Genomic DNA, 11,996 nt, shown 5'->3' with positions numbered 1-11,996 from the left:
TCTCTATAGGACATGATAGATAATAGACTTGAATGAGATTTTAGAGGCACTCAACAGAGCAAGTCCAAGACCTTCATGTGGTTGTTGGTCATGGAATTGAGGGTTGGGGGTGAGGGAGCAGACTTCCAAGGCAGGCTGCCCTTTGTCCTCTAAGTAACAGGACACTGTGTTCCCAAACTTCAGGGCAGAACTGACTCTACGGGGAGCTCCCCCCTTGTCTCCTCTTGGTTTCACAGCTGGCGCCCTCTCCCGTCCCCGTCGCCAGCCCCCGCCTCCTATCTCAGGAAGCTTGGGTCTCCCTGGGAGCGGGTCTGCCCTTGGGGGAGGCCTCTCGGCTTTGTGCCCTGCAGCTTGGCTGACACTCGGGCCGACCAAAGAAGGGCTGGGCGCCCCCCGCGCGCACGTGTGCTAGCCCAGGCAGGAGGGAGCGCCTCCGCGGAGGAGTGCAGAAAGGGGGAAGGAGACGCGCGCCAGAATCTCGGTCCCGGGCGCCCTGGTCGGCCGCGGAGGAGCTGCAGCCTCCAACAGGTTCGTAGAACGCACGCTCGCTCGCTGTTGCTGAGCCGCCACCTCCTCCGCTGGAGCAGGTTCGCCGGAGAGACCCTAGCCATAGGCCCCGCGCCGCCAGCTCCCCGAGGGTGGCTTCCTCCGGCCCTCCTTCCTTCTCCCGGTAGCTCTCAGCCGCCACCGGCTCTTCCGGGGAGAGGCGGAGGGCGCCACGGGCTCCTTCTCGCTTCAGCACCACCTCGGGGACAGCTCCCGCACCCTGCCGGCTCCTCTCTCCGGGTCAGCACTGCACCGGCAGACAGCGGCCGTCCGCCGGCACCTCTCCTCCTTGGGTCCGGGTTCAGTGCCACGGCCTCCGAGGACAGTCCCTCGTCCCCGCGGACTCCGCTCCCGGCGTCAACACCGCGGCGGCAGGCAGCTGTTGCCTGCCGCCTGCTTTCTGGGGAGCCGCGAACAAAGCCGAGGGGCAGGGGCCTCCCGCATTCCTCGGGGGTGGGTGGTGGCATCGATCCGGGATTTCGGCTTCCCCAGAGCAGTGTCTGGGGCGAGCTGGGGAGGGGAGCCCAGTCACAATCGCGCGTCTCTGGCTTGGGTCTGCAGTTTACCAAGGCCTGGCCATGCAATGGCGGGTCCCAGTTGGAAGTCAGAAAGAGAATGGAAGGGGAGACAGGCACAGAAGGGTCCTGGAGTCCAGTGGGGCGGGCTGGGCCTAGGCTAGAAGGGGGGAGTGCTCTGCCCCCTCTTCCCTCCAGGCGCCCACTTCCACCCAAGCTCAGGACCACGGACTTCCTTCCGAGAGCCTAACACAGATGCCCGAGGCTGACAGCTGCAATCACTGACTCAAGCTGTCCCTGGAACATCCCTAGAAAGTGTGAGGCTGAGTTTCCGTGGGGGGAGGGGGCCGAGAAACCGCCGGGAAGCCTCAGGAACCGGGCAGCTACTTGCTTTCCCCTCCCTCCCGCCCAGGGTTCCGCCCCCACCTCCGGAGCGTTGCCCGAGAGGAAGGAAGGGGGAAGGGAGGAACCCCGGCAGCAGGTTGTGAACGGCGGTTTGGCTGGGGAGGCTGCAATTAGTAAGAAAAGAGGTTGAAGGAGCTTGAGAATCTGGGAGGTTCCCAAATTGGGAAGTCAGCTCCGCGGCAGAAAACCAAATGTGTAAGAGGAAACCTTCTCTCTTCAGAGCCTAAGCTGGGAGGGTCCTTGCCTCACGTGACCCTCTCAATCACTGGTAGTCTCTACCGGGGAGTAGGCATAGGGGGCAGAGGTGATTTGCCCAAGGTCACTCAGCAATTTAGTAGCAGAAATGGGCCTGAAGCTCAGGCACCCCAAAGCCTGGGCCTGTTGTGTGGTATTCACAGAGAAGTGTTTTAAAACCCCAGATGTTGGGAGAAGAGCAGAGTTGTTTCCATTCTGAGTCCAAATCTCAGCTCTGTCACTTACTAGCACGTAACCTTGGGAGAGTGATGAGAAGACAGGTTAATAGTACCCACTTGTGGTGAGGATTTAATGAAATGCCTATATAATGAGCTTGGGCTGGGTCTGGCACATAATAAGTGCTCAAAACAACGAGCTATCATTTCTGCTATTATTCCCTCTGTAAACACGCGCCGAAGATCTCTTATGTGCACTGGCTGTGCACTGGGGAGACAGAGAAGTGTCCTAGGGAGGGCACAGGCCAGCAGAGGAAGCAGAAAAGAGATCGTTGTGATACGATGTGATAAGTGCTATAATCAAGGTGAGTACACAAGGTGATGGGATCGCAGAGGTAGGAGTGATGAGCCGTGGGGGAAGAAGGGGAAAGGTACCTCAAACAGATGGAGCTGTGTGGAAAGGCCAAAAAGCGTGAGATCAGAGCCACCAGGGTGATGTCACTATGCTGGAGAGTCCTCGAGATGCAGACTGTGAAATGAGAGTAGAGGGAAAGCTGGAGCCAGTCTCCAAAGGGCCTTCTATGATGAAATATTTCAACCCTATTTAAAAAAAAAAAAATAGGAAGCATAGTATAATAAACCCCCACATACCCATCATCAAGCTTCAACAGTTGGCCAATTTTGTTTCATCTATACCCACACCCACTCTCATCACACTCACTCACATGCACACACACACACACACAGACTTATTTTGAAGCAAACCCAAGACATCATATCATTTAGTGCAGAAAGATTTTAACATCAACAACAACACCCTGCCATTCAAATGCTGTTCTACCTTAGAAGTCTTTAACTCAAACTGTGACTTTCCTTCCACAATCTGTTCTGAACATTCCTGTCCTTAGCGGAAAGTTTTGAGAGAGTTTTACCCTATGGTGATGAGCCATGTGCCTTATTAGAGAATCAGAAAAAATGGAGGATACATCAGCCTCAACAGATTTTATCAAGCCAGAATTGTTTATCTCAACAACCTACCCTGTGGCCAGAGGCCAGTAACTATTTGCAAGGCTGACCAAAACACAAATTGAGCCCTCATCAAGAAAAAGACAAAAGAGCTTCCCTTTCAAACTAATCTGAACCATTAGCTTATATAGTCAGAAGGCTTGAAGTCATGGAAATCCTTGAATTGGAAATCGCCAAACCCAACAGCCACATTTTACAGATGAGGAAGAGAAAGGTCAGAAATAGAGAGGATTTTACCCAAAGTACCACAGTGCTGAGACCAGAGCCTTGACCTTTGCAACTCATAATCAAGAGTTCTTGTCAGTTCACCATTCTGCCTGATAGGTTAGGTCTCAGAGTTTCTCAGCCCGTAGACTTGGGATGTCATTTCCTTCCCAAACTCAAAGAGCTAGAAGGAGAGGGGGGAAGGTGGGGCAAGAAATGTCCTTTCTGTTTCTCAAGAGGATGACAATGTATAGTAGTTGGTCTTTGAGACACCTTGACACATTTCCCTTCCATTTCCTTCTGAAGAAAGTCTGTGATGGTGGTACCTATATTCTGACCACTGTGTGCATCTCCTGCCTTGTCCCTTGGTTCTCATTAGCAAATACCTGTGATCAAACACCCAGACCTCATTTCGGCCACGTTTGCCCACTCTGTTCATCTTAACCAGATGCACGTGAAGCCTCACTTTTTCCATTTGCTCCAAATCGGACTGCACATCCCTCTCGGCTACAGACTGCCATTCCTCAGAGGTACGAGTTGTGTCTGGCCCAGGTCCTAGAAGGACTCAGAGCTCTTGTCCCTTTCTGGAGCGTGAAGTCTCTCCCATTAACTGATGAAATGCAATGTCTGTAACAAGTATGTGTGCTCCCATCAGGCTCTAGGCACTTCACAAGTCAGCATTTTGCTTTTCAAGAACATCCCTGCTGCAACATGGGGAAGGCAGAATCTCACAAGTCTCCCTGAGTCTTGGGTGGACAAATTAAAGTTCTTGTCAGGGGTTCTAGGCATCCCTGGTGAAGAGAAGTCAGCAGAGAATAGTTAATAAAATCGCCTCACTTCTGGGAGTATGACTGCAGGGGAGACATAGAAGGATGATAAAGATAGTGAATTTCAGCTTGTGAAATTATTCCAGCTTTTAGCCTGAGATGAGACCAATTCAGATATATTATAATACATATATTACATTATTATATTATTTTTTATTATGATGATACAGGTTTTCCCCACTATCCAAAAGTTTGCTTTTTGTCACATCACTTTTAGGGAAGACCTACATTAGTAGGTCATTTCACTAACCAAAAGAAATTTTAAGAGGATTTCACTTTTACCAAATGGTAATTGCTTCTTTACTTTGCACCATTTTGGTTTACAAAAGGTTTCACAAGAACACTCTACTTTCAGAGATAAGGGGAAAGCTGTATTGTGTTATATTATCTAGGCCTAGTTGAATTGCAATTGGTAGGACTGAATCCGAAGGGACCTTGGTGAGCTTTTATTCTTCCTCCAACATTTACTCACTGAGTGGCTATTCAGTGTCAAGTATGTTCCCAGGTACAGAACAAGAAATCTCAGATCCCTGCTCCCATGGGGCTTACATACTTGCCAGAGACACAGTCATTAATAACAATTAAAAAGTAAATATGAAAACATGTAAGCAGACAGACAGACAAATAAGGGAGGTCTGTCTGAAATGGCAACGTGACACTCAGACCCCAATAACAAGAAGTCAGTCGTGGGAGGATGTGGGGTCACACATTCCAGACAAAGGAAAGAGCTCGGGAGAAGGCCCTAAATGTGAGCCTGGTCTCTTTGGGGATAGGTAGGAGGCCAATGTGGCTGGAGCAGGGATCAAAGGGAAAAGTGGCAGCAGAGAAGGGTGGAGAGGGGGCAGGGCCCAGTCCCTCATTGCAGAACCTTCTAAGCCACAGTCAAGATTTGGGATTTTATTCTAAATGCAATAGATTGTCACTGGATGATTTTAAGCAGGAGAGTGATACAAACTGATTTTGCTTTAAAAACATGCCTCTGGTTGTTGCGTGGAGAATGGATGCTAGGAACACATCCCTTGAGGGTGTTCAGCATCCAGCAGAGGAAACGGGACACGAACCTGTGGGAAGAGCTGCCATGCGGAGGGATGTGCAAGGCATTGTGGGGACACAGAGCTAAGAAGAACCCATTCAGCCTGGGAGGCATCAGGGAGGGCTTTGTGAAAGTGGGCAATGGCTGTTGGAGTGCACCTAGGGAAGGAGAGGGTAGGACTGGTGCTGAGGACAGAGGAAGGTCACCTAGCAGCAGCGGAGTGCACGAGCTGGGAGCCAGGCTGCCCAGGGTTCCAATCCCAGCCACACCAATGTCTGTCTGTCTGTTCCAATCCCAGCTCTATGGACGCACTCAACTTAACTTACTATTCTGTGTCCCGGGGTCCTCATCTTGAAAATGGCGATGGCAAGAATCACAAAGGAGTTCTGTGAGGATAGAGCAAGTTGAATGTTGTGAAGCATTTAGACAGTGCCTGCAAAGCACCTAGAAAGTGACATATGAGTGTTGGTTAAGTAAAAATGGAGCAAATGGAAGCTGGTGAGCGGGAGCCTGTGCTGGAAAAGGTCAAATAGAGCCCAGCTCTCAGGGACCTTGAAGGCTGGGCCAGAAATGCCCACCTTCTCTGTAAGCAACAGGGGACCATCAAAAGCCTTTAAGCAGGGGGACCAGGGGAGGAGAGAAAGCTAAACCCAATGGCCTTGAGAGGGAGAGGGACCTATCCACAGTCACACAGCCAGTTACGGGCGGGACACTGTCTTCGGTCTCCCCTGCTGGTTCAGTACTGTAGGAGGGTAAGGGCAGTATATATTTTGTCCCCCTGTTGCACACTCAGGGTGAGAAGGATACCTAGGAAACTCTCAGTAAGGATTTGTGGGAAATGCTGCTAAATCAACAGCCAAATCACGCAGGGAAAGTCAGAATCCTTGAATCCTCAAGAAGGTCAGTGCATTTCCAACAGCGGAGAAACTGCTCTCAGGAAAATCGACCAAACTCCTAGAGATGTTGACTCGGGGGCCTCGAGCCCTCTAAACCCCACCTCCTCCTATGACAGAAGATACTGCCGCCCACACTGCCCCAGACACCCACTCAAGTTGCAACAAGCATTGCTGCATAGGTCCAGAAGTTAATCTTGGTGAAGTGCCTGGAAGATGAAAAACGTTCCCCAGACGTCCAGCGTCGTAATTGCCAATGCGGAGAAGATGTATCTCTACATTTGCAAGAGGCAGGCCTTTGTGTTCCACAAAGTTCCACAAGAAAACAGCCCTTAAAATTCCCGTCTCTGACTCCTCAGGAAGCTGTGACAGCCTGGTGGGCAAAGCGGGCAAGGCGGGTCTTGCAGTTCAAGCAGCAGATGGCAAGAGACTCCGAGGAACTCAGATCCAGCCATCCCGTTCCTGAATGCCTGCTCCAGGCAGGGCGTGGGGCCAGGCGCTTCTCCAAACTGGAGAGAGCCCCAGCCCACGCATTTCCTGGCCAGTGACTTGGGACAAGTCCCATCTTTCTCTGAGCTTCAAGTTCATCAGTTAAACAACAGGGATAGTATCACTGGCCCCAAACTGGGTCATTTTGCTTTTGATCCTGACCAGGGGGGTTCGGGTTAGCATCCTGTTTCTCAAGTGTGGAAACTCCAGTCCAGGGTATGGCTCACTGATGCCTCAATGCTCACTGAACACTTACAACAAGCCAATAACTGTTTGAGATCTGGAAAGACAATGAAGAATAAGACAAGATAAGGTCCATGCTCTCCCTGAGCTCACGTTCTAGTGGAGAAAAAGCAAGTAAACACTAAAATAATTTCACCAAGTTATGTAAGTGCTAGAAAAGAAATAAAAGAAGGGTGTGTCAAGGAGATCGGGGCTGTTTGTGTAAGACAGGTAGGACTTAAGGAACAGGCATTGAAGCTGACATCTGGACAGGGAGAAGAAGCTGGACATGGGACAACTATGCAAGCAGAAAGTGCAAAGGTCCTGAGGTAGGAAGAAACCTGACAAAGTAGCATGACAAGAGCTGCAGGGAAGGAAGGAGGGAGGGAGGAAGGGGATGGTAGAGATAAGGACAGATTGGTTAACAGGAACCAGAGCAGGCAAGGCCTTGAATACTGGGTGAAGCAGACGGATGGCATAATTTAAATTGCAGTGAAGTCCCTTCTCTCCCTCTCCTCACTGGTAAGGGCAAAGCCCACATCAGAGTGATCACCCAGGCCCACAGTTCCTGCTGCCATCGCTAGAGCAGGTCAGCCAAAAGACAAGCCAAGTGATAGATTCCCCTGCTGGGAAATAAATGCATTGGCTGGCTGGCTGCTGGGTGGGCACTGCAGCGCCTTGCAGGCACCATCCTAATGCCATGAGGCAGGAGGGGCAGGAGAAGCCATAGGGCTGGGCCAAGACTGGGGCAAGGCGAGGGCAAGAAGCACCCTTCTCAGGTGCAAAATGAAAAGGGAGGCTAAAAATCTCAGGCATCAAAGTCAATAACATGTTGTGCAATATTTTTTAAAAATAAAATTAGTGCCCCCAAGATCCATGATGAATAGGGACAGGATTCCAAAAGAGCCAGGCCAAGGGTAGGACCAACAGGGTGAGTCACACATATGCAGGATCTCATCCTGATCCTGAGATGTCCACTCAATGGCAAAGACACATCCTGGGCCAGGGCCCTGTTCCCACTGGAAGGCAGCACCCAAAACTGGTCTGCTTGTGACAAACTGAAAATAAGAAATGGGTCCTAGTAGGCACCTCAGGGACTCTCTGCCTTGGCTGTGGAGACAGAAGCCCAAGCAGGGACCACACAACCAGGAAGTAGGGCTTGGCACATAACCTCTGGCACTGCATACTCCCAGGCAGACCGAAGTTCAAAGTCACCCCTTGTATGCGTTGCGACCCTGAGTCAGGTACATCGCGTCTCGAGCCTCAGTTGCCCCATCTGTGACTCTGGGCTAAAAAGACTTAGTCCCCAGGATTCAACAAGGTGATATTTGAAATCCTCTAGCACCTGGCTACTCAAAGTGTGGTCTCTGGGCCAGCAACATCAGCATCTCCTAGGAATGCTTTAGAAATGTAGAGTCTCAAATGCATCTCAGACCCACAGAATCAGAATCTGCATTTTAATGAGACACATCCCATTCCCCCCACCCCCCCACAACCCCCCTGCAAGGGACTGACATGCAGGGAAAAGCCTGAGAAGCTGGTCAATTCTTGGCACTTTGAAGAGATGCTCAATAAATGAGAGAGCTGCCCCTTTGCCCACCAAACCCTGAGTGAGAGCCTGACTTTGGGCAAGAGGAAAAACCTGAGACACGTTGAAGAGATCTCAGGAGGCCACCTCATTAAATTTTAAACGGTCAAGTTTTAAAGCCAGGGAATCCGGCTGAGCTCCTTCTATACAGAACCATATCGGCCCTCCTTTGTTCATCTGGAAAATGGGAATAATAGTAGCAAATACCTTACATGGTTGCGATGAAAATAACATAACGTGAGTAAAACCTTAATACAACGCTTGGCACATAGTAAGTGTTCAATAAAGGCTTGCTGCTGCTGTTTCTGGTGAGCGGGGAGGAGCGTGTTCAGTAAATGGTTACTGAGCACAGCCCCTGTGATGAAATAGGTTACACTCGCATAGCTCTTTGCCACTTATAAAGCACTTTCATGTATACCATTTCAACTGACTGTTCTCATACTCCCCTGGGTGAGATGGCATGAAATACGTTCATTTTACAAAGGGGAAAAAAAAACCTAGGCTCTGAGAGGTAGAGTGATTTGGCCAAGCAAAGCAGGACTTTTAAAAATTAATTTGAGAGAGAGAGAGAAAACATGAGTGGGGGTAGAGAGGAGCAGAAGGAGAGGGAGAGAGGGGGAGCGAAGCAGAGTGCTCCCCATTGCTTGATCTCATGACCCTGAGATCACAACCCAAGCAGAAACCAAGACTTTCCTGGATGCTTACCTGACTTACCCAGGCGCCCTGCAAATTAGGATTTAAATTCCTAGATTCTGACACTAAAATCCATACCAGCAACAGAGCATCCAACCAATAACAATGGGAAAAGGTCAAAAATGGAATAAGGTAATATTAGACTCCAGAGATGGTGTTGTTCAACCTCCCTATTTTACAAAAGGGAAGACCTGAGGTCCAGGGAGGGGAAGAGACTTGTCCAAGGTCACTCAGACAAAGCCTCAGCCCTGGGGTCAGAACCCAGCTCACAAGGCTGCAAGTCCAGACTCCTGTCCTGTGTCCAGACCCATGTTCTGCATGTGACTGGCCAGACTCCACCTGATAAACCCGGGGCTGCAGGCTGCGGGTGGCCCAGGCTGGTTCTCTGAGCAGGTCTAGTGGACAGGAGGCATTCTAGCTCCACCTTCCTTTCCAGCCCAATCAGGAAGAGAGTGCAGAAGCTGGCGTTGCCAAGGTGAGGGCTGTGAGGTTGCTAGGACACAGTTTGGGAGCAGCCAGGTGGCAGAGGAGGGCTTTGCTGGGGCTGGGGCTGGGCCTGGGGCAGAGACTAGGACCTGCCACAGTGATCTTCTTGGCTGGGGTAGAACTCCAGCTTCACAGGGTGGCTCAGCCAATGGCTGAGCTGACCCTCACGCACTCTCCATCGCCACGCATCACCAAGGTCAGGAGGCAGAGTCCGAATATCCCTCTACCCTCGACCTCATCAAGCACAGGTCCTGCTACCTAGTCTCCCATTTCCCCCAGTCCTGCCCCTGCCCCTGGAAGGAACACGAAGCCAAGCCCTGCAATGGCTCTCCTCCAGCCTCAATGAAGCTCCTTATAACTGGCCCCAACAACCACCCAGCTTCATCTTTCTGGTCAAGGGTCTGGCCCAACCACATTCCCCCAAGTGGGACCACGCTCTGTCCACAGCTTTGCAGATGCAGCTCCCTCTGCCTGCATAGCCCTTCCTTCTCCTCTGTCCTCTAAGCCTCAGCTCAAGGCTCATCTTCTCAGGGAAGCCTTCCCTGATGCATCACGGCAGTGAGGCATCTCTGACAAACATGCATTTCTGGGGGTGTCACACTGGATTTTAATTATCCTCTTTACTGTTGGGGTCCCCATTCGACCATGAGCTTTGTCCATCTCACTCCTAGAGAGAGACCTAGGTTCCAACTGTGCAAAATCAAGCCTCCTCTGAGCCTCCGTGCTGTCCTCTGTGTGATGGGGATGGTGACCCCGGCCTTGCCAGGCAGTGTGGACATGAGGGGCCCAGCACATCACAGATACCCCAGAAGTGATGCTGTCGCCCCACAGCTTGTCTGAATGCTGCTGGTGCCCAGCCCAGCATGCTCACTAACGCGTGTGTGTGTGCAGTGTCCTCATCAGCATGGGGGGAATAGTAACAGCCATGTAAGTGGGCTCCGAGTACCGTGGAGCCCCATTCAAGTGGATGTCATAATAATTCTGAGAGTTAGCACTCTGGAGTCCTGCCAGCCCCTAGACCTGAGTCATCCCAACACACTTGGCCCACCCATTGAACAAATGGCTTCCTTCACTGAACAAAAGTTTAAGTATCCGCTCCATGCCAGGCAGCGTGCTAGCCGTGGACCCAGCAGTAGGTAGACGTTAAATACATAATTGCACCGGTGTTCTTCCCTGGCCATCTTAAAGGTCAGCTTCCCCACTCGGGGCACAGATGGCCCTGCCTGAGGCCAGGGAGGCCACCTTCGGCTCCAAAGTACTCCCCGGGCAGTCAGCAGGCTTGCCAACTCTCCATCCCCACAGGGAAGGGTAACATCTGCCCTCTTTCCAATCCAGTTGTTGGTTTTAAATTCAAATACTGTCAGCTCCCTGAGAGCTGGAGCAGGCTTGCCCTCTTCCCTGCGGTGTCCCCAGCATTTAGAACACAGCCCGACACAGTCATTCAGCCACCGTTTACTTGTTCATTCACTCACCCAACAGATACTTATCAAGTCTTGCTAAGTGCAGGGCTCTGGGGAATTGGCCCGTGCCTCACTCAGCTACGAGTCCAGTGTCAGGCCTGGGGTGGGAGGAGGTTGCAGGAGGAGGTAAGAGTGCCTTGGAGGCGCAGAGGCGGAGGGGTGAGGTGCTGTGATCCCAGGATGGTCCCCAAGACTGCCAGTCCTAGGAAGGCGCTTAAGTTGGCAGATCTATTGGAAACGGTGTCTATCATCCAGGTCACTTCCTCAGTCCCCGCCTCTGGAAAGGGGACACGAGAATGTCCCCTTTCTTGAGTGGCAGCAGGATGGTGGTTACAGGAGGAAGGGAAAACACGGAGGAGGTGGCACCAGCTTGGACGTGGGCGTATGAGGTTGTGGGGTTTCGGTGTCCAGCCAGGAGAGGCCCTGACTGCAGGGCTGGGGTGGGGGGAGGAGGCAGAGCGGGGACCGTGGGTTTTCATCTGGTTCATACTTACTCCTGTGGGAAGCAGAGCAGATGACCTACACTCTCTGCACCTGTGCTCTCCTCTGTTAAATGGGAGAACATCAAGCTCACTAACCCTAACTTTGTGAAGGCAAACCCAAGAAACTTGTGGAGCATTGTTTAGTCAAGAGAGGTTTTCTGGGTGGCCACTTTCTGTCAGGACTTGTGCACGGCTCCAGAGACAAAGTCATAGAATGAGCCCTTCCTTGCCTTTTCAGGAATGCCTTGCACTTCCTAGGAGAAAGCAGGAGAAGGTAACTAAAATTTGAGGGGCCACGAGATAATAGGCATCATCACAGAGAGTCAACACGAACAGCAATGATTACAACAAGATTTGTTGTAATCATTAATCAGGACTCAGATCAGGACTGTTAGTAGCCTCATTTTACACATAAGGAAACTGAGGCTTGGGGAGATGCCGTGCATTTTCCCAAAGTCAGAATTCAAATCCAGGTATGAGTGACAGTAAACCATGCCCATTGACATGGGTCAGAAATTACATTTAAGCCAGAAAGCTGTATGGTCAGTGGTACCATACGAGCACGCCCACGCCAGCGGCCAAGAAGGGTAACTGGTATCAGGGCAGTGTGTGAGGTGGGGCTAGGGGTTGGGTCTGATGCCAGGTAGGGTCCCTTGCTGCCCAGTCCCTTGCTAGAACCCCGAGGATCTTTGGTGGCCTCAGGAGAAGCAAGGGCAT

At 51.3% G+C, this 11,996-nt stretch overlaps 1 protein-coding gene across 1 annotated transcript in view; it reads left to right on the top strand.

The window, feature by feature from the left end:
• Positions 1 to 297: 297 nt before the first annotated feature.
• The window catches only part of CPLX2 (complexin 2), an 82,066-nt gene continuing 70,367 nt past the window's right edge, over positions 298 to 11,996 (top strand). Inside the window, exon 1 of the mRNA XM_046001057.1 lies at positions 298 to 528. The gene's annotated coding sequence lies outside the window, so the exon portion shown is untranslated. The remainder of the gene's footprint in view (positions 529 to 11,996) is intronic.

This window comes from Meles meles, chromosome 3 (assembly GCF_922984935.1).
Source record: "Meles meles chromosome 3, mMelMel3.1 paternal haplotype, whole genome shotgun sequence".
Lineage (NCBI taxonomy): Eukaryota > Metazoa > Chordata > Mammalia > Carnivora > Mustelidae > Meles > Meles meles.
This window is presented reverse-complemented; position numbering and strand designations above follow the sequence as displayed.